This window comes from Cnephaeus nilssonii (genome assembly GCF_951640355.1).
Source record: "Cnephaeus nilssonii genome assembly, chromosome: 3".
NCBI classification, from domain to species: Eukaryota; Metazoa; Chordata; class Mammalia; order Chiroptera; family Vespertilionidae; genus Cnephaeus; species Cnephaeus nilssonii.
In genome coordinates this window covers 26,467,694-26,487,299 of record NC_137074.1, presented here as the reverse complement: position 1 = coordinate 26,487,299, position 19,606 = coordinate 26,467,694, and positions in this window count along the sequence as shown.

Here is a 19,606-nt window from a genome sequence, read left to right as displayed (position 1 = left end):
CCATATGTATTTAACTTAGCTTTGTGTTCATTTTTCACATTTACAAACATCCTATCTAATAAAGAGGGGATATACTAATTGACTGCCATGCCCTCAAAGATGGTGGCACCCACAGCCACAAGATGGCGGTGCCCAGTCCCCTCAGCCCCGCTGGGGCAGCAGACACATGGCATGTCTGGGCTCATCCCCAGGGGGTCCGGCCACTCCTCGCGCCTGCCTCCAGAGTCTCCCATCCCCACAGGCTCCCAGCCACCCAGGGCTAGCCCGATGCAAAAGCAAGCCTCAGATGGTGGCTGCCCAGCTGCTCAGGGCCGCCCGAGGCTCAGGTAACCAGGGCTGGCCAAGACTGCGCTGCCGGCAGTGGCAGCAGCAGAGGTGTGATGGGTATGTTGCCTTCCCCTGATCACTGGGTCACCTCCCACCCCTGAAGGCTCCCGGACTGTGAGAGGGGGCAGGCCGGGCTGAGGGACACCCACTCCAGTGCATGAATTTTCATGCACCAGGCCTCTAGTACCATTTAACATTGCACGTGAAGCAAAAGCTTTATTATTGCAGTTGTTGGAGAGAAATATGTGACTATCCTAGGATTCTCCAGAGAAAAGGAACCAATGTTTTATCTTATCTAATAATAGACAAACATGTAAATTGACCATACCTCCACTACTCTCATAGCCAATCAGAGTGAGTATGCAAATTAACCCAACAAAGATGGTGGTTAATTTGCATACGTAGGTGCCCAGTGGCCTGGGTCCCAGGAACTTTCTCAGTACCCAGGTCACTCCGAGGTAGGCCCTGTGTGGGCCCTGAGTAACCTGGGAAGGGCCTGAGCCAGGGGGCTCCTGGGCAGGGCCAAGCCTGCAATCAGAGCCGAGGGGCAGAGTCGGCGATCAGAGGGTGCAGGGGCAAAGCCAGCAATTGGAGGGAGCTGGGGGGCCCCTGCCCAGGCCCCAAGACGTGGCCAGAGGCTTGGGGCCTGGGCAGGGGCAGAGTCGGAGATCAGAGGGAGCAGGGGCAGAGCTGGTGATTGGAGGGGATGGGGGCCCCTGCCCAGTCCCCGAGGCTTTTGGCCTGGGCAGGGGCAGAGCCAGCAATTGGAGGTTAGTGGCAATTGGTGTGAACTACAGAGGAAACACCTTTTCTGACTGTTCATTGGATAAGCTCCCTGTATGCCACTGGTAATATTCTTAGTAACTTGGGTATAAGAATCCAAAAAGGTGATCTACTGTTTTTCCACCACACTTCTGGAGAAAAAAATGAAGGTCCACTGCTGGAGGGCTAAGAAATGTCATATACTGCCCTAGCCAGTTTGGCTCAGTGGATAATGCCTAGGCCTGCCGACCACAGGGTCTGGGTTTGATTCTGATCAAGGGCATGTACCTAGGTTGCAGGATCCTCTCTGGCTGGGGTCCAGGTCAGGGTTCATGCAGGAGTCAACCAATCAAAGTGTTCCTCTCACTTTGATGTTTCTCTCTGTCTCTCCCTTTCTCTTCCACACTCTAAAAATCAATGGAAACATATCCTCAGGTGAGGATAAAAAAAAAAGAAAGAAAGAAATGTCATATCCTATGAAAGACACATCTTGAAAATGCCTAAAGAAAGTTGCCATTTTTTTATGATGAAGGGACTGGAGTCTGTGTTGATGAAAACACCTTGGTGGCTGTGGTGGCTGGCAGTGGCTGAGGCAGCGGGGTGATGGGGGTGGCGCCTTCCCCTGATCAGCCTGGTCACCTCCCACAAAGGGAGGTCAGACTCTGGCTTAGGACATCCCCTGAGGGCTCCCAGTAAGTGAGAGGGCAGGCTGGGCTGAGGACCCCCCCAGTGCACGAATTTCATGTACCAGGCCCCTTGTATATATATACTAGTAGCCCATTTGCAGGAAGAATCCTGCAAGTGGCCACTGTGGCCGCGTGCGCTGCTGCTGCCGCTGCCGCCGCCATTGTGGCCGCCGCGCTGTGTGCCGCTGCCGCCCGTCCCGCCCCGCCCCACTCTGCCCTGCCCCGCCCCGCCTGGGCTTTCCCTCTGGCAGCCACCTTGCTTTCCGCTTTTCCTCCCTCTTCCTTCTAAGTTGTCTTCAGTCTTCACTCCTCCCTCCCTCAGCGTATGCAAATTAACCGCCATCTTTGTTGGGTGATTTGCATACTCGCCCTGATTGGCTGGTGGGCGTGGCTTGGGCGTAGCGAAGGTGCGGTCAATTTGCATATTACTATTTTATTAGGTAGGATATATATATATATATATAGATATATATATATATATATATATCTATATATATATATATATATCTACACTAATAAAAGAGAAAATGCTAATTGACCATACCTTTGCTTAGCCCACAGCCAATCACAGTGAGTATGCAAATTAACCCAACAAAGATGGCAGTTAATTTGCATACACTGAGGATGGGAGGAGTGAAGACTGAAGACAACTTAGAAGGAAGAGGGAGGAAAAGAGGAAAGCAAGGTGGCTGCCAGAGGGAAAGAGCGGGCGGTGGTGGCGGTGGGCAGCGGAAAAGTGCAGGGAGGCAGCGGAAGGGAAAGCACGGGGCAGCAGTGGCGTCAGGGAAAGCACAGGGGAGTGGCAGCGGCTGAGGGAGGGAAAGCGTGGTGTGGGGTGCAGAGAAGGCAGGAGGGAAGGGAAAGCAACAGGCGGCGGCAGGAGGGAAAGTGCGGGGGGGCAGCGGCTGATGGAGGGAAAGCGTGGAGGGTGGGGGGGCGGCGGTGGCAGGAGGAAAAGTGTGGGGTGGGGGTTGGGGGGCAGAGGCAGCAGGGAAAGCGTGGGGGGTGGGAGAGGTGACGGTGGTGGGAGGGAAGCCTGCCAGAAGCCCTGTTCTTGCAGGAATCTTCCTGCAACGGGCCTCTAGTGTATATATATATATGAGATTCTGGAGGCTGAAAAGTCCCAAGATCTGCAGTTGTCAAGCTGAAGACTCGGGAGAGCTAATAGGGTAGTTCCAGTCTAGAGGTGGGCAGGCTCACGCCTCAGGAAAGTAAGTGCTTTAGTTTGGGCCCAAAGGTAAGACAAAAGCATGTGCCAGTGGGAAGACAGTCAGGCAAGAGGAGGTCCCTCTTGTCTGGATGCTCATCACCATTTTGTTCTACTCAGGCTTGCAACTGGTTGAATGAGGACCACACACAATATGATGAGAGATCTGTTTTACTCATTCTATTGATTTGCATGTTAAACTCAAAAAACACCTTCCCAGAAACACTCAGCATACTGTTTGAACAGGTATCTCTGCACTCTCTGGCCCAGTCAAGTTGACACATAAAATGAACCATCACAGTGACCAAGATACATTAAGGTACAATCTTAAAATATATTTTTTTTACTTAATAAACACATATTATAACATGCATTACTCTAAAACATTTACACATATTTTCTCAATTAAATTGCATAAACATTCCAAATAGTAGCTCTTTCATGGATGAAGAAATTGAGGCACCGTCAAATGAACTTGCCTAAGGTAACACAGCTGGCAAGCTCCAGAGCCAGATATAAACTCGTGCTATAACCCTAAAGCACTAAGTTATGTTGCCTTTTCATCTTTTTTTACAAAGATTCCCAAACACCTAAACTCACTTTAACCTACAATAACAACCTGAGTTAACCATTGTTTTATAGGTGGGAAAACCTCATTTCAGAATAATTACTCAGGTTTAGAAAATTAGACATGAAGATAAGCCATTACCAAATTCCACTTTTTTCCCCCCACCATCCCTGATTTATTCTCATGGTAAAATGGAAGCACTGGATAAAAACATTTTGTTGAACTGTTTAGTACAACCTACTTAAATGGCATATGCAATGTACTTAAAAACTAATCATGTAAAATCGGAATTTCTAAAATAATTTTCTTCTGCCTGTTACAGCGTTATTGAGTTAATATATCATCAGGACACAATTGTTCCAATTATGTAACAGTGCGATTCATCATCACAAGCACACTATCACATTGATAATGTATTACTCAGTAAGGTCACAACAGCAGGCAAGAACATCCACAGAATCAGGCAATGTGTAAGTTTATGTGTTTTATTATTGAACTAGAGGCCTGGTGTATGAAATTCATGTATGGGTAGGGTCCCTAGGCCTGGCCGGCGATCAGGTCCAATCTGCAGGGCGACCAGCAGGGCAATTGGGGAGGCCCCCACTGGCACCCACCTTGGCTGGCCTGGTGCCTCCTGCTGCTGCCACTGGTCGGTCGGGGCCTGTGGGCTGGGGGCAGCTCCTGCATTAAGCATCTGTCCCCTGGTAGTCAGTATGTGTCATAGCAACCGGTCATTCCACAGGTCATTCCTCCATTCAGTCAATTTGCATACTAGGCTTTTATTATATAGGATTTACTCAATTCAGAATGAGGGAGGGCAACATATTTGTGAAACATCAAAAGGAAGTTTAAAATTTCCCAAATTAGCTTTACTACTGTCGTGAAAATGTGAAACCAAAATGACATTTATTTGCAAACTCGTGTTTGCTTGTCAGGCTTATAACAGTCATGAGAAAGATTCTACACCATGCTCTACTTGCTCCATCACCAGCTCAACTGAATATAACCTTTACTCTGAAGATACCTTTAAAACCTGGTCTTTGTCCTACGAGTGCATTTCCTGGTGGACCGCAGCTACTAGATAAGAGTGAGCCACTTGAAACACCACCAGGTTTGGAGTTAAGGCAAATCTCTGATATCCTAGAACTTCCAACCCTCCCCACCAAGATGCTCGCTTCCTCAAATGATATCCTGTCCACTAACAATGTCACAAGACTTGTGGAGTTCAAATAGAAAAGATAAATACTCTTTTTAAACTATAACATATTATAAAACTACAAGGGATTCTTTAGAAATGATGTGTGATACAGGATTGGCTTTGGCTGAGAAAAGGGTTGAATATTGAATCTAAAATAAATGCGTACAATACCTTTCTGGGATCTCTGCAAAGTAGAAGCCATTAGTATCCACCTTTTCTTTTTCCTCTTAAATAATCCCTCTGTGCTCACTTTAATCCATCCAACACACCTCTTCTAGGTTTGGTTCCACCCTAGAACATGAGCCTTGCAGACCTTCAACCACCAGGGGCATGATTGACCACGGGCCCCAGTGGCTGCACTCTGAAACCCATCACAGCCAGGCTTCACATTGGTTCATTCTCAATGACTGGACAGGGCAGGGATACTTAAGGCAGGCCTGTCCCCAGAAAATATAGAACCCCTCTGACTTTACCTCTAAGCCTGACCTAGTTGAACATTCCTTAGACACTAAGGCAATCTATCTCCTTCTCTTGTGATGGGATTTGCATACTATCTGAGAACTCACCCAAACTCCCCTAGATTCTCTTATCATTTTCTTCTCCTATATAGTTTCATTGCTAAAATACTTGTACATTTAATCCTATTTCAGCATCTGGAACACCCCCCAAAAAACTGACTCTCGTGACCCTCTATGGAAAAATCAGAGGCAGCAGCAAAATCATAGCCATTTCTATCACCTTGTCATTGTCAATAAAATAATGCACTGTTGTCCCTGATGCATAATAAACCCTCACATATACTATGTTTATACCTTATACCTTAGAAGTATCAAATGTAATACAATTATTATCATATTGCATAAAAAGTTTTCAGAGATATTAAGTAAATAGTCAGATGCAACAACACTAATAGATAGCAAATCAGAAATTTAACCCTGATTCAAAATGGGGCTTCTAAGAGCTGTGAGATGCTGCCTCCCAGATGTCACCTGACACTTGTGTTATAGAATCCAACTCACAGCTAATTTCCAGCCTTATGCACTGCCTTCCCAGCCCTGATACTGCCCTGTCTTACTCTAAAATCCTGACAACATTGCCACATTCATCACACATGGCAAGAGTTCAATAGGGTTCAATAAATACGCATTCATTAATGAATCAATATGCAGATAATGGGCAGGTTGGCTTTCTAAAACTTACACTTAGAGATACTCACTTCCTTTCCACAGACACTCAACTCAAAATGACAAGTTTTTTCTCCTAAAAGTTTTTCAGCATGAGCTTTCATCACAAGCTTCTAAATACCTGCACAGAGTCCTTGGAACTGGTAGACAGAAAAGGCTTACTTAATTTGACCAAAACTCACAATTAGAAATACCTACAACTTTTCTTTTTTACTGGATTTTAATATAACTTAAATTAAACACAAGACTACTATATGTACAAAAATAGACATTCTTTTTATTTTGACACTGCTATATTTATAATATATTTATTTCTGCACGTAACTACATTTTTTTTACATAGAATTTAGACAAATCTATATATATAAAAGCCCAGTGACAGGAACAGCAGAATGACCAGAATGATCAGAATGACTGGTGGCTATGACACGGACTGCGGCAGCCAACCAGCCTGATCTGGGCCCTGATCGCCCCCCTGCCAGCCGGCCCAGCCTCCAATTGGCCCCCAACACCCTTAAATCACTGTCCGGCTCCCTGGTGCATGTACATTTAGTGAAAGCACAAGAAAATAATTACCAGTCCCTTCAGTCCCTGACTAGAGTCTCCAGAGGGCTCTGCTAATACTGCAGCCAAGGTGTGGAATTCTCCCTCCCAGGCCCACAGCCCCAGGAGACCTTCCAAGTTAGCCAAAAAGGTGACCTAAGCATTAACGGGATGGTGGCCCTTTGCTGAGGAATGTAGAGAGACTGGGTGGGGATTTTGTGAAATTGCGACGCCTTGCAGATTAGGTGAGCTTTCAATCTTTCTTTAAAAGGGCTGGCAAAGAGGACCCGCAGGCTTCCAGGAGCAACAGCAAAGGGTAGGCACATTCAAAAACTGAAAAACTTTTAAATAAACAGACATAAAGATTATATTGGGAAACTAAGAGCAGAGTCCCGGGAAGAATGCAAAAATCATTAAAGGGCCATCATCCATCTTGATATACATTTGCAAACAACTCATAAACAACTTCATCTCATGGCACATGAAATGCAAAACAGTTCTGTTGTGGGTTTTCTTTTGGCCATCCTTAAAGTATAATTAGATCCATCTGGGGAAAGCTATAACTTCCAGCATTAGACCCCCTGGCTGGCCCCGCCCTGAATCGGCCGCCAATACCCCGATCCGGGGTGGAGCCAGCTGGCCAACTGCCCTCGGCCCCTCCCCCCCGCCAATCGGGCCTGATGGGCCCCCATTGGGGTGGGCTGGCCGAACCCCACCCATGCACAAATTCATGCACTGGGCCTCTAGTGTTAAGTAAAGGACCACTTATGGAAAATATAATTTACACTTTAATTACATAGGTCAAGTTAGAGTCAGAGCAAAATGTTGATAATGATGACAATAGCATTATTTATCCCTAATCACAACTAAACATGCATGCATTTTTTTCTATTAAATACTTGAAAAAATATTTCTGAATTTTAATGATATCAGAAAGAAATTTATTTTAAGATATAAACCAAAGTCCTGGGGTATATTGTATAACAGAGAAAATCAACTCATCTGAATAAAAAAAATAGCTTCTATTATCAATGTGTGCTTTTTAAAGATTTCCTGAATTCTCATTTAGTTTAATGTTCTTGAAATTACTACTGGCCAGTCGCATTGCCATGGCATAAGTGAATCAAAGAAGTACGAGTGTATTCAAAGTTGTAACATTTAGCACAAGAAATATTGGAGCTCATTCAAATAACAATCTGATCCTACTATTTACAAAGTTAGAAATATTGTATTAAGTACTAGGTTATGGAATAAGAAGAAAGGTTAATGGATTTTCTGAGTTTAAAGAAGATAAAACTTGGCTCATTAAACATAACATGGGTCTAAACTAAAACTCTAAGCTTAAATATCCATCAATACAATAACATGAAATCACTGTATTACATCCATTTCATTTGTTCCACCAATTTTTATTGAGCACCAACTATGTGCAGGACACTTTGTTAGCTATTTGGGATTCAAGCTTGCAAGATGTGTAAGATCTTGTTTGAGAAGTAAGACATGTAAACAAATCATATATATAATTTAAAGTTATATTTGATCTGAGAGGAAGGATCTGGTAAAATGGCAGCGTGAGTGGAAGGATCTAAATATTTAATAAAATATCAGATTTGACCAGAAAAAGATTTAAAATAAAATCTGAGCTTAATTCAGCAATTATCAAGAATGTCCACCAATAAGGTGCAATAAGAAATGAACCTTACTGTTGTTTACTTCCTAGGCCAAATTCTGTTTAATGACACATCCATTTGTTACTGTATTTTGTCAATTGAGTTTAGGAATCCAGGAGGAATGTTGTAGGATAACTGTGGCTAAAGATTACTTGAAAATTATGTGAACATCATTGAACCTATTTAGTTTACAATAATAAAATTATTTCAAGTAGTGCTTGCTAAATGAATAATTATCAATGTGAAGAATCTTCTATATTTTAACTTAGTGTCACTGTTATAACAAATATAAAGTGCCATTTTTTTCACAAATTTTACTTTAAATTAAAGTCCTAATCAATAAAATAAGAAGTATAATATAAATAAGAGTGAGTCTTTGGAGATAATAGCATTTATATCTATAAGCCACAAATAATTAAAAAATAATCATAATTAATAAACTGTATAGCATTAAGGTCAGTTGCTTTCTTATAAATCCATGATAATTATCCAAAGTATATCCTGAATATCCTGAAAAAATCTTGTTCATAGTGCAATGGAAAAAGCATTTTAATTTTTATTAAAAAATTATAAAAATGAATATAGTTTATAAATAAAAATCTAAATACAAAGTGAAAGACAAAAAATCTTGCATACTGTTACCATCTAAGGAAAAAATATAATTAGGAAACTGTTATGAATTTGACACTATTTCTAAGCTTGATATATAGCCCTTTTCAGTGACTTTTACCTGCAAAGTAATACTTTTAAATTCTGGCCAGGTAAGTCAGTTCGTTAGAGTGCTGTCCCAATGGTTTGATCTCCAGCCAGGGCACATACAAGAATCAACCAATGAATACATAAATAAGTGGAACAACAAATCAATGCCTCTCTCTCTCTCTCTCTCTCTCTCTCTCTCTCTCCCTCCCTCCCTCTCTCTAATCAGTAAATAAAAATTAAAAAATATACTTTTAACCAAAAAAATAAAAATAAAAATAAAAAATTCCAGAATGTCTCCGAAGCCTTTCATTTAAGATGCAAGACTAATCACCTGTATATGTCACCCCTACATTTCAATTCTACGGAATTGTAACAAAAGGTTATCAAAGTTTTACTCTTGGAGAATATGGAGAAAATTCAACATCACCATCTATATAGTATGCCAGGAACACCCTCACTGAACAAGTTGTTTTCTAAGCATATCTTTAATGAATTAATTTCATATTTTATCCATAGCCAAGTTCTTCCCTTGACTCTGAACTCAGTGTTCCAAGGTCTTAATAAAAATATAGGTTTTCTAATAAGTAGACCCTAAGATGCTCCCAGTGACCTTCAGTTCCTGGTATTTACACTCTTGTGAAATCTCATATCCTTGAGTGTAGGCCAGCCTGGTAACTTGTTTTTGACGAATAGAATACAGCAAAGGTGACTAGATGTTACTTTCACGTTTAGATGATATAAGATTGTGATTTCCAGCTAGCTAATAGACTCTCCCTTGCTAGCTTTGATGAAGTAAGCTGGTACATTTGCGAGAGACCCACCTGACAAGGACCTGAGGGTAGCCTCCAGCCAACACTCTTCATAGAGCTGAGACCCTCAATCTAACAACCTGCAAGGAATTGAATCCCACCAACAATAACAGGTGTTGGAAGCAAATTCTTCCCTAGTTGAGCCTTCACAAGAACCTGGGCCATGGGTAACACATGGAATGAAGCCTTGTGAGATATGGCTTCATTCCTATGGTGCGATGTAACATGATTTTCGCCATAAGTCGGAACTCACCTACATAAGCACCTATATCACTCACATGGAGCACATACACAGCAGTAATGAAGTGAAACAGTAAAAAAAAATTAGAAAAAAGATAACAATTCCTGACCTTTACTTGTGGTAAATGAATAATAAAAAAACATAAAGCACATATGTACATACATCAAAATGACAGAACTTTTTTTTTATAAATTAATGGGAGATGGCGACGCAACCATGAAACAACGTACGTTGAGTCTGACATAACCTGAGGACTGCCTGTATATTATCCTATATAATAAAAGGGTAATATGCAAATTGACCCTAATGGCAGAACAATCAGGGGGTTGCTATGACATGCACTGACCACCAGGGTGCAGACACTCAACACAGGAGTTGCACCCTGGTGGACTGTGCACTCCCACAGGGGGAGCTCTGCTCAGCCACAAGCCAGACTGATGGCTGAGAGTGCAGTGGTGGTGGTAGGAGCCTCTCCTGCTTCCTTGGCAGCACTAAGGATGTCCCGGGGGAAGTGGGCCTAAGCCGTCAGTCGGAGATCCCCCAAGGACTCCTGGACTGCCACAGGGATGTCTGACTGCCAGTTTAGGACTGATCCCCTGGGGAGCGGGACTAAGCCAATAGGTAGACATCCCCTGAGGGGTCCCAGACAGTGAGAGTGCACAGGCCGGGCTGATAGACTTCCCCTCTCATTGTATATAATGTCCTAGGAATTAAAAAATATATATATATATATTCTTTTTTTTCAATCTTTGGGGTAATTTCAGAAAAAATAATACATCCCTATTCTTTCAGAAATCAAAATTTTAAATTCAATAGAAAATATAATATGCATATCTCATTTAAACATTCTGAAATTTAAAAATGTCTCCTAAAGTTTGATTTTTGAGGCCAAAATACTTTTATTTTAATCATATGTTTAAACTAATTACAGGTAGGATTGCCCACGCAACATTAGTGGTGACCTGAATTTCTCTTTTTCTATTTTCATGTAATTTCAAAATCAGTATTCTCACTTGAAATAATGAGTTCTCAAGTATTAGCAGGGATTTATTATACTTGGAGAGGTATGAGAAGTCATATACATGAATAATTTTTGGCTTAGTTATGTCTTTCTAATCACTAAGTCAACTCTCTTTAGCAATAATAATGAAAGTACTTTTTCAAAAATTCACTAGGTAAAACCAATAAGAGTAAGTCAGATGCATGGTATTGTTTCCTCCTTCTTGCCTTGCTTTATGGTCACTGGGTCAAGATGAAACTACAAGAATTCAGCTGATCTACTTAATAGTCTTTTCACGCTAGGTGTAAAGAAAATGGCGAAAAAGAGTAGCCAGAAAATGAAGACGTAAAGCCTGGAATGATAACAATATGTCTAGGGCTGAGTTGTTGGTTTGAGTGGTACTTGGGACCGAGCAATGGGTCACGGAGAGGAAGTACAAGTCACTGCTATCAGCAGTAAGAATTAGTGAGAAGAATAATGATTTAAATTGACAGGCAAACTTTCAATTACTGGACAGAGTTTCTAGGTTAGATACATGCAGGATGTCAGAAGTACATACAAACAATTATAAAAGTAAAGATAGAGATACCTACATAAAATGTTTAGGAATTTCACTAGAAACTGAAAAATAAGGGGAGAGATTGCAAAGAGGAAATCCTAAAATAATGTAATGGGGGAACCCCTAATAGCTTACTAAAATCATTAAATAATTAAAAGGTAAAGGCATTTTTTAATGGGGTGCTAGAAATGCTATAATATATAATTTGAATCCTGATATTATCTAGAATATAAAAATGGTACAAGTGTAATTTTTGCTAAAAAAAAATTCTGTTTTTGTTTACACCTGAGTAAAGTTTCCTTTTTATTTAATGTTTAAACTACGTTTATGTAACCGATCTTTGTTACTTACTGAACTTTCTAAATAGACTGCTAGACTCCGTAAGTCAGTGGCCCCAAATACTAAACGAGTATCTACTATCACTGTCAATGACTTCTTCATCAAAAGAAATCTTGATGTCTTTGTTGCTAAAACCTTCAAAGCCAGTTTTATGTGCGCCACAATCCAGTCACCACTAAATATCTCCTTCATCAACTTGTCTATCAGTTGCAATTAACTGAATATGTGACTGTGGTAAATGGCCTGAAAATAAGGTTCAGTATTATACACTGCTTTAATGGCATAACCTCAAGTTCCCCTCTCCACTCTGCTTCTGCAGGTAAAGTCCTCTTGCCAAACAATCCTCCTTTTCAAATGGACCCAAGGTAGTTCCTGCTTATCCCTGAGTAGCAGGCTTCAGTACTCTGTCAGCCCACACATTATTCAAATAAGCCAATCATGTACTCCTGGAACCCGAGTGACATCTCGCCCTCTTGACACTAAAAAGCCTGCCTCCCTCAGCCCCTGGTTATTCACTCTGTTCTCCAGTACAAGCCCCTGTAGCCCTTGACGACATTGGTGTCCCTTCCCCCCGGCTGTGGGCTCTCATGTTGTGGCCATCCCCATACTTCTATGGCAGGATTCCCTTCCACACCCATAGGATGAAAAAGTGGTGAATAGAACAATGGCTAATTGTGGCTCAACCAATAAATATTTGAAGGTTTAATCATTTCACATAATAAGAAGACCTAAGTAGTCCTTTTCATGGCTGTTTCAATGTGTTGACACAATGATTATGGACCTATGCTCTTTCAAGCATTACGAGCTTGAAACCTATGAGATAGGATTAATTTTTCTCATTTTATAAACTAGAAAGCTTAAGCACAGAGAAAGTAAGTAACATTTTCAACGTTCAAACACTAGTAAATTAAAGTCAGTATTCAAACGTAGGCCTATAGTATTCTAAATGCTTCGATGTTTCTCTACAATTAGATGAGGGCCAATAGAATTCCTGATATTATCATGCAGAAACTCATCAATTGGGAGGTCAAATGCACCTTGATCTGGATTGTAAAAGTTATAATTAGAAAATTCTGGAGGAAAAAAAAATATTTTCAGCCCCAACAAGAATAAACATCCTCTTTATGCAGAATCCCAAGAAATATTTCTTTTACCAGAAATGACAAATATTTCTCCTCAATCATTTTCTTCTTTATCCTACACCTCCTTCTCAAGGGCCCATAATCAAATTTTTTAAAGGAACCTCCGTCCAAGCCCAAATAGCCTGATTAAACATGCTGAATGGAGTGTCTCCCTAGAATTTGAAACTAAAACCTAAGGTTTCTAGTCAGTCTCTAGCAGGTCTGTGACCTCTAAAGTCATGTAGAAGGAAGTCTGAGCCATGTCCAGAAAAAGGCAGTCAGCTGAAGCAGAAGGACAAAGCAGATAAAAGGGAGAAACAGAAAGAAATCTTATACCTAAGAAGAATATGGACAGCACAGATAGTGAAGGGCAGGGAGAACAAGATTAAGAGCGAGAAAAGAGAGCAATATTCTTGGTCCCTCATGACTTGCTACTTCCTAGAGTCAGCCTTTCCAAAAGCCATAATGCAATTTACAACATCGGGTCTTCTGCCAGATCATTCCAAGGAATCTCCTTTTAGACTATAACCTAATTTGCTTTATTCTTTTTCTTGAAGGAACCCCACAAGAGAAAACAGAGAACTGCAGTACAAATTGAATTCTGATCTGCAAAAGAAAAGATGAATGAGTTTTGTAATTTTGGAAATACTAATTCTATTTACACTAAAAAAAAATGCACATTGTATTTTAACAGAGATTATACTGATATATTCGCTCAGTGTGCTTATTTTCTATTTCCCAGCTGACATGGGAAAACATCTATGTAGATCGAGCTTACTCACATGTAATTTGGTAATTATAACACCTTAATACAAAGTCTGAAATAAATTACAAAAAGCAATTTCCACAATAATTGGAAAAATGCTCATGCATATTTATTACTATGAGTTCTTAAAAAATAATTCTTTTCACATTTCTCCACTCCTTAGAAAGTATGAAATTTGTAATAGTGATATAAACACTCCTTTTTATATTCCTTATCACTTCGTTTTCAATCTTTTTCAGCAAAGCAGTCAACTGACACATATAATATTCCAGTATATTTTACACATTGAAAAGTTGCCATTTTTGGCACTCAGTTGTGTCAGATTTTCACAGACTTCCAGATTATTAAGCACATTACTGACAAATGATTTTCAGGAAGCAGGCCATTCACATAAATTGTGTTAGTTTAATAATATAAAATAAGTTTTGGGGAGCAGACTTACTTGGGTTTTTTGAACTATTTTCAAGTTCATTTTAAGAAATCAACAGTTATTTAATCCTTTTATTCCTGACATATATAGTGAAAGGTGGTAGAGATGATTTTTTAAAAATTGAGACATAAGATCAGGTAATCTTATTATAAACAAACTCCTTACTTTCTCCACTGAAGATATCAGACATCAAGAAATAAAGTAAAAATCAGTTATGTTTTGAGTTGAAATAAATTATGAATCACTTTTATAGGATAATACAATACTGAATAGAGAGAATTTATTCAAATTGGATGATGAAGGGCATCCTCACTGATTACAACTGCCTGTCTCTACAGCATCATCCTCTGCTGCTCCCAGTCTTTCACATCACAGCCCTGCTGCTCAGAGTGGCTCAGAGTTCTCTCTGCACAGAGCCTATTGTTGCAGGCCTGGACCTGTGTGCAGAGCACCCTCTTTCTCAGGGCATTCTTCCAGAGCCTTTCTTTAATACATCCCCAGCACTTCCCCAACATGGTAGGTAATGTACTTTTCCTCCATTTTCCCATAATACTCCTTACCTAGCCTTGTCAAATCAGACAATGTATTATAGTAATCTTTCTATGTCCCTATGTCACCTGAATGTCTTAGGTATTTGAAGATATCTGCTATTTCATGCGCAATCTTGTTATCTCCTGCAAGTCCCTGGGCTTCTATTCTGGTACCACAGAAAAATTGCATCCTCACGTCTGTGCTGTATTTCTGGTTTAGTTAACAGCCTATCCCCAAATTTGCTTCCATCTTGAAGAAATAAAAGTACGGCATCTCGACTGGCCGGTGTGGCTCCATCATGAGTGTCATCCTATGAACCAGGAAGTCAGGGTTTGACCCCTGGTCAGGGCACATACCTGGGTTGTGGGTTCAATCCCCAGTGGGGGGCATGCAGGAGGCAGCTGATTAATGATTCTCTCTCATCATTGATGTTTCTCTTTCCTTTCTTTTCTGAAATCAATTATATAGCTATATATATAAAAGCCTAAGCAACCGAACGCCCAAATGACCTGTTGACCAGTCGCTTTGATGCACACTGACCACCAGAGGGCAGAAGCTGCATCAGATGGTCAGTGCGCTCCCACAGCAGGAGCGCTGCTCAGCTGACCAAGGACTCACAGCTCGTGAGCACCACTGCAGCAGCGTGACCCTCTCCTGATTGGGACTGACCGGGCATGAGCCTGCAGCAGGTGCAGCGGGGCCGGGATGAGCAGGAGAGGCAGGCAGGAGCAGCAGGCAGTGCTGGACTGCAGGTTTTGGCCCCATCCCCGCAGGCCATGCCGAGGGACCCCACTGATGCACGAATCCGTGCACCAGCGTTCTAGTATATATATAATGACTTCTCTCTTGCTGCCTTCACCTATATATCATATATCATATGGATTCATAGGCAGTCATTTTATTCTTTGGGTTACAAGCCAATAACATCATTCATATATATTTACTTATTTATTTGCTAAAATTGTTCCTCCTTAAGCCAAGGGCAGCTCTTTCATGTTGGCCCCAATGTCCTTCTGACATGACACTGTTTATTTGTTTGCTTGTTTGTTTCACCCTTACATATTTTGCTAGTACAAAATACTCCAGTCTCCTTTTAAATGTCCCCTTTCCCAGTTTTAGAATTAAGACTAGTTTCCTATTTTAAAGGATAACATTAGAAACCAGGTCTGAGTATTAGCTGTGATCATCATAATTTCATGTTTCTTTAAACAGATAAATGAATGTTTTATATATGTTAATTTATGTTATGTATATATTTCCTAGTTTTGTCTGATATATAGATACCTTTCCTGGATAACTGGAGTTCTTCTGTTTCTTGACCAATTGGAACTTTAGCCATCTTGTGTTATTCCAGCTTTCTCAACAAGGTACTTTAACATACCTAATCCTGGAATTATTTCTGCTTTTTGACAATTACCAATCCAGAGTAGCTCTCAATTCTTTGATTCTTTCCTAAAGTCACCTTACACAAGAACGAACTCTAAATCAGCTACTTTAAGCACCTTCTCATTGAGATACTTCATGGTTTTCCAAAGGGAGCCATCTCCTTGATGTTGTGAGCATCAGCAAACCTGACTTTATTTAGAGCTTTATTCCTGGTATAATCTGATAGTTAGGCCTCAACTGATGCAGCATAGAGATATGGTGGGAGTTAATTAGGGTAATAAAAAAAAGCTTTAGCATTATGACTACCATATGATAAGCACTCATATTTAAATATAACTAACTTTAAACAGTGTATTTGAGGGAAGCAGCTGTATTCTATTCATTCTGTATCTGTTATAAAATAACATGCTCAGAAAATAATAAATGTTCAATGAGCATTTGTTGAATGAAAAGATCAAATTCTAATAGTTAAACATTGCTAATTAAAAGATATATAAATTATAAAAGAACATGGAACATAAAATCATGAAATAAGATGTAATTTAATCTTTTAAATGATGATGAAGAGTATCTAGAATCACTCCAAGTACACACTATTGAACAGATATTTTGCATTTCTTATTAGATGATATATTGAAAGGATACTGGATGTAGCTCTATGCTATAGGGTCCCTGGAGAATTGTTTTCTAACTCACCCTCCCACATCAAGTTTTTATTCCGTATTAGATCACTAATCTCTTCCAAGATCCACAACCTATAAGCAAATTGGTTTCCTTGGAGGATCTAAATGGCTTTATACCAATGCAAGTTATAACACAAATTTTGGCAAACTTATTTCTGGAACCAGCATTTTTTCTCTAGATTCCATACTATCATTACATTTGTTAGATTAAACAACTTTTGGCCGTTGGGATTGCATTTGGTACACTAGAGCAGACTTCCTCTATTAAACTAATGATGCACTAAATGGCACACTGATGACCCAAAAGAATAAATGTGTCTCCTTGAGAACAGACTTCTAACTAGGGAGAAACTTGGACATTAGGGAAAAAGATGGCTCATTAATGTTCAACCATCAGGTAGATCTTCAATAACCTAAGAATCTAGAAGGTGTCTTTAAGTAGTGAAGTATTAATATTCCGTTTAAACATTGATAAGGCACATCTTGTCTGTTAATTAAAGCACTGTTTCTACTAAGTAAATAGAAAAGAAAGAGTAAATTTCCAGTGTATTCCTGTCAATTGATTAGGTTGTAGACTGATTTACTAGGATTATATTTAATTAAAGGCTTATTTGGTCTTAATGAGACGTTTGTAAATACTAATTTGCTTTTGCAATTCTTTTCACCTCAAAATCTCTCTGTATAAAAATAAGGTCAGTTTTTCTGGCTTTGAAAAATTATACCCATATACATATATTTAACATTTGTAGTTACATTGCATAAAACTGTAATAAATATTTTTGTTTACATTAGAGGTTTTGTTTTAATTTTTCATTTATGGAGGTAGACAGATTAATGGGGTTGTAATAACACCAATCAATAAGAATGTGTAATCTAACTAAACTATTTATTTATTTAACTTTTCATTTGTAATTATAGATCAACAGAAATTTGCAAATATAGCATAAAGATACTCTGTACCCTTCACCCATATTCCCCCAATGATAATATATTACTGTCATAAAATATCAAAACCAGGAAATTGAAATTGGTAGCCATTAACTACCAATATTTAATTCCACTAGTTTTTTAAAAATGTGCACAATTTTTTGTGTTTCTGTGTGTATGTATAAATAATTGTATTCACTTCTGTGCCACATGAAGTATTGTGTAATCACACCTAAAACCTCTTTTGAGAAGATAAGAGAAGTGTAGAGAGATTTAATTTGATATTAAAATTAATTATTATGCTAAGACTGTATCTCAAGCAATGAGCACTGTGGACAATTAGTAAAAAATTATCTTGTAGCATAACATTAAGATAAGAATTTAATTACTAGTATATGGTTAATATATTTCAGGAAGAATATGCTTGAAAAATGTCTCATAAATATGATAAAAATAAAAATTAATAACAAAATAAAATTTTCTGTATATATACATAAAATCAGGAAAGGTTTTATTAATAATGTCTAATATTTATTTAGAGTACAAAGTTTTCAGGGACAAATGATTTTATAATTTTTAATAAGCTATATTTTTAGAGCAGTTTCAGCTTCACAGGAAAGTTGAGCAGAAGGTAAGAGATTTTCCATATACCTCCTGATCCCACATGTGCATAGCCTCTCCCATTATCAACATCTCCCGCCAGATGGAATATTTGTTACAATTGTTGCACCTACATTGGCACATCATTAACACCCATAGTCCATAGCTTGCATTAGACTTTATTCCTGGTATTAGTATACATTCTATGGGTTTGAAAAAATGTATAATGACTTGTATTTACCATTTTAAAATTATATAGAATAGTTTCACTGCCTTAAAAATACTCTGCTCTCTGCCTATTCATTCCTCCCTTCCTAACTCAAACCCCCACACCCTGGCAACCACTGACCTTATTGTCTCCACAGTTTTCCCTTTCAGAAAAATCTAGAAGAACTTATGTTTAGCCATGATTTTAGATGAAATACCAAAGTTGATAAACTGGACTTCTTTAAAATTAAAGTGTTCTACTCTGCAAAACACACTGTCAAGAGAATGATAAGACAAACCACAGACTGAGAGAAAATATTTTCAAAAGACACATCTGATAAAGGACTATTATCGAATAGATACAGAATCCTAACACTCAACAATAGGAACACACACACACATTTAAAAATAGGACAAAGACCATAACAGACACCTCACTAACGAAGATATACAGATATCAAATAAGCATGTGAAAAGTTGTTCCACATTATAGGTCATCAGGGAAATGCAAATTAAAACACTGAGATGCCACTACGCACATATTAGAATGGCCCAAATTTGAAACACTGACAGCACCAAATGCTGATGACGATGTGGAACAACCGGTGCTCTCATTCATTTCTGGTGGGGATGCAAATGGTACAGCCACTTTGGTAGATACTTTGATGGTTTCTTATAAAACTAAACAGAAGTCAACCACACAATCTAACAATTGTACCCGTTGGTATTTACCCAAAGAAGTAAAAAGCTTATATTCACACACACACACACACCAAAAACAAAACAAAACAAAACAAAAAAACAACCACATGGATATTTATAGAAGCTTTATTATAATTTCCAAAGTGTAAAAACAACCAAGATGCCCTTGGTGAATAGATGAATAAACTGTAAATGGATTAATAAATAATGGTACATTCAGACAATGGAATATTATTTAGCACTAAAAAGAAATGAGCTCTCAATCTATAAAAAGACATAAAGAATCTTTAATGTGTATAACTAAGTGGAAGAAGACATTGGGAAAAGTCTACATACTATAATTCTAACTGTATTAACAAAATGAAAAAACAAAACAAAATCCTATATAATAAAACCCTAATATGCAAATCAACGGAACATTGGAACTACTGGTTGCTATGACACATACTGACCACCAGGGG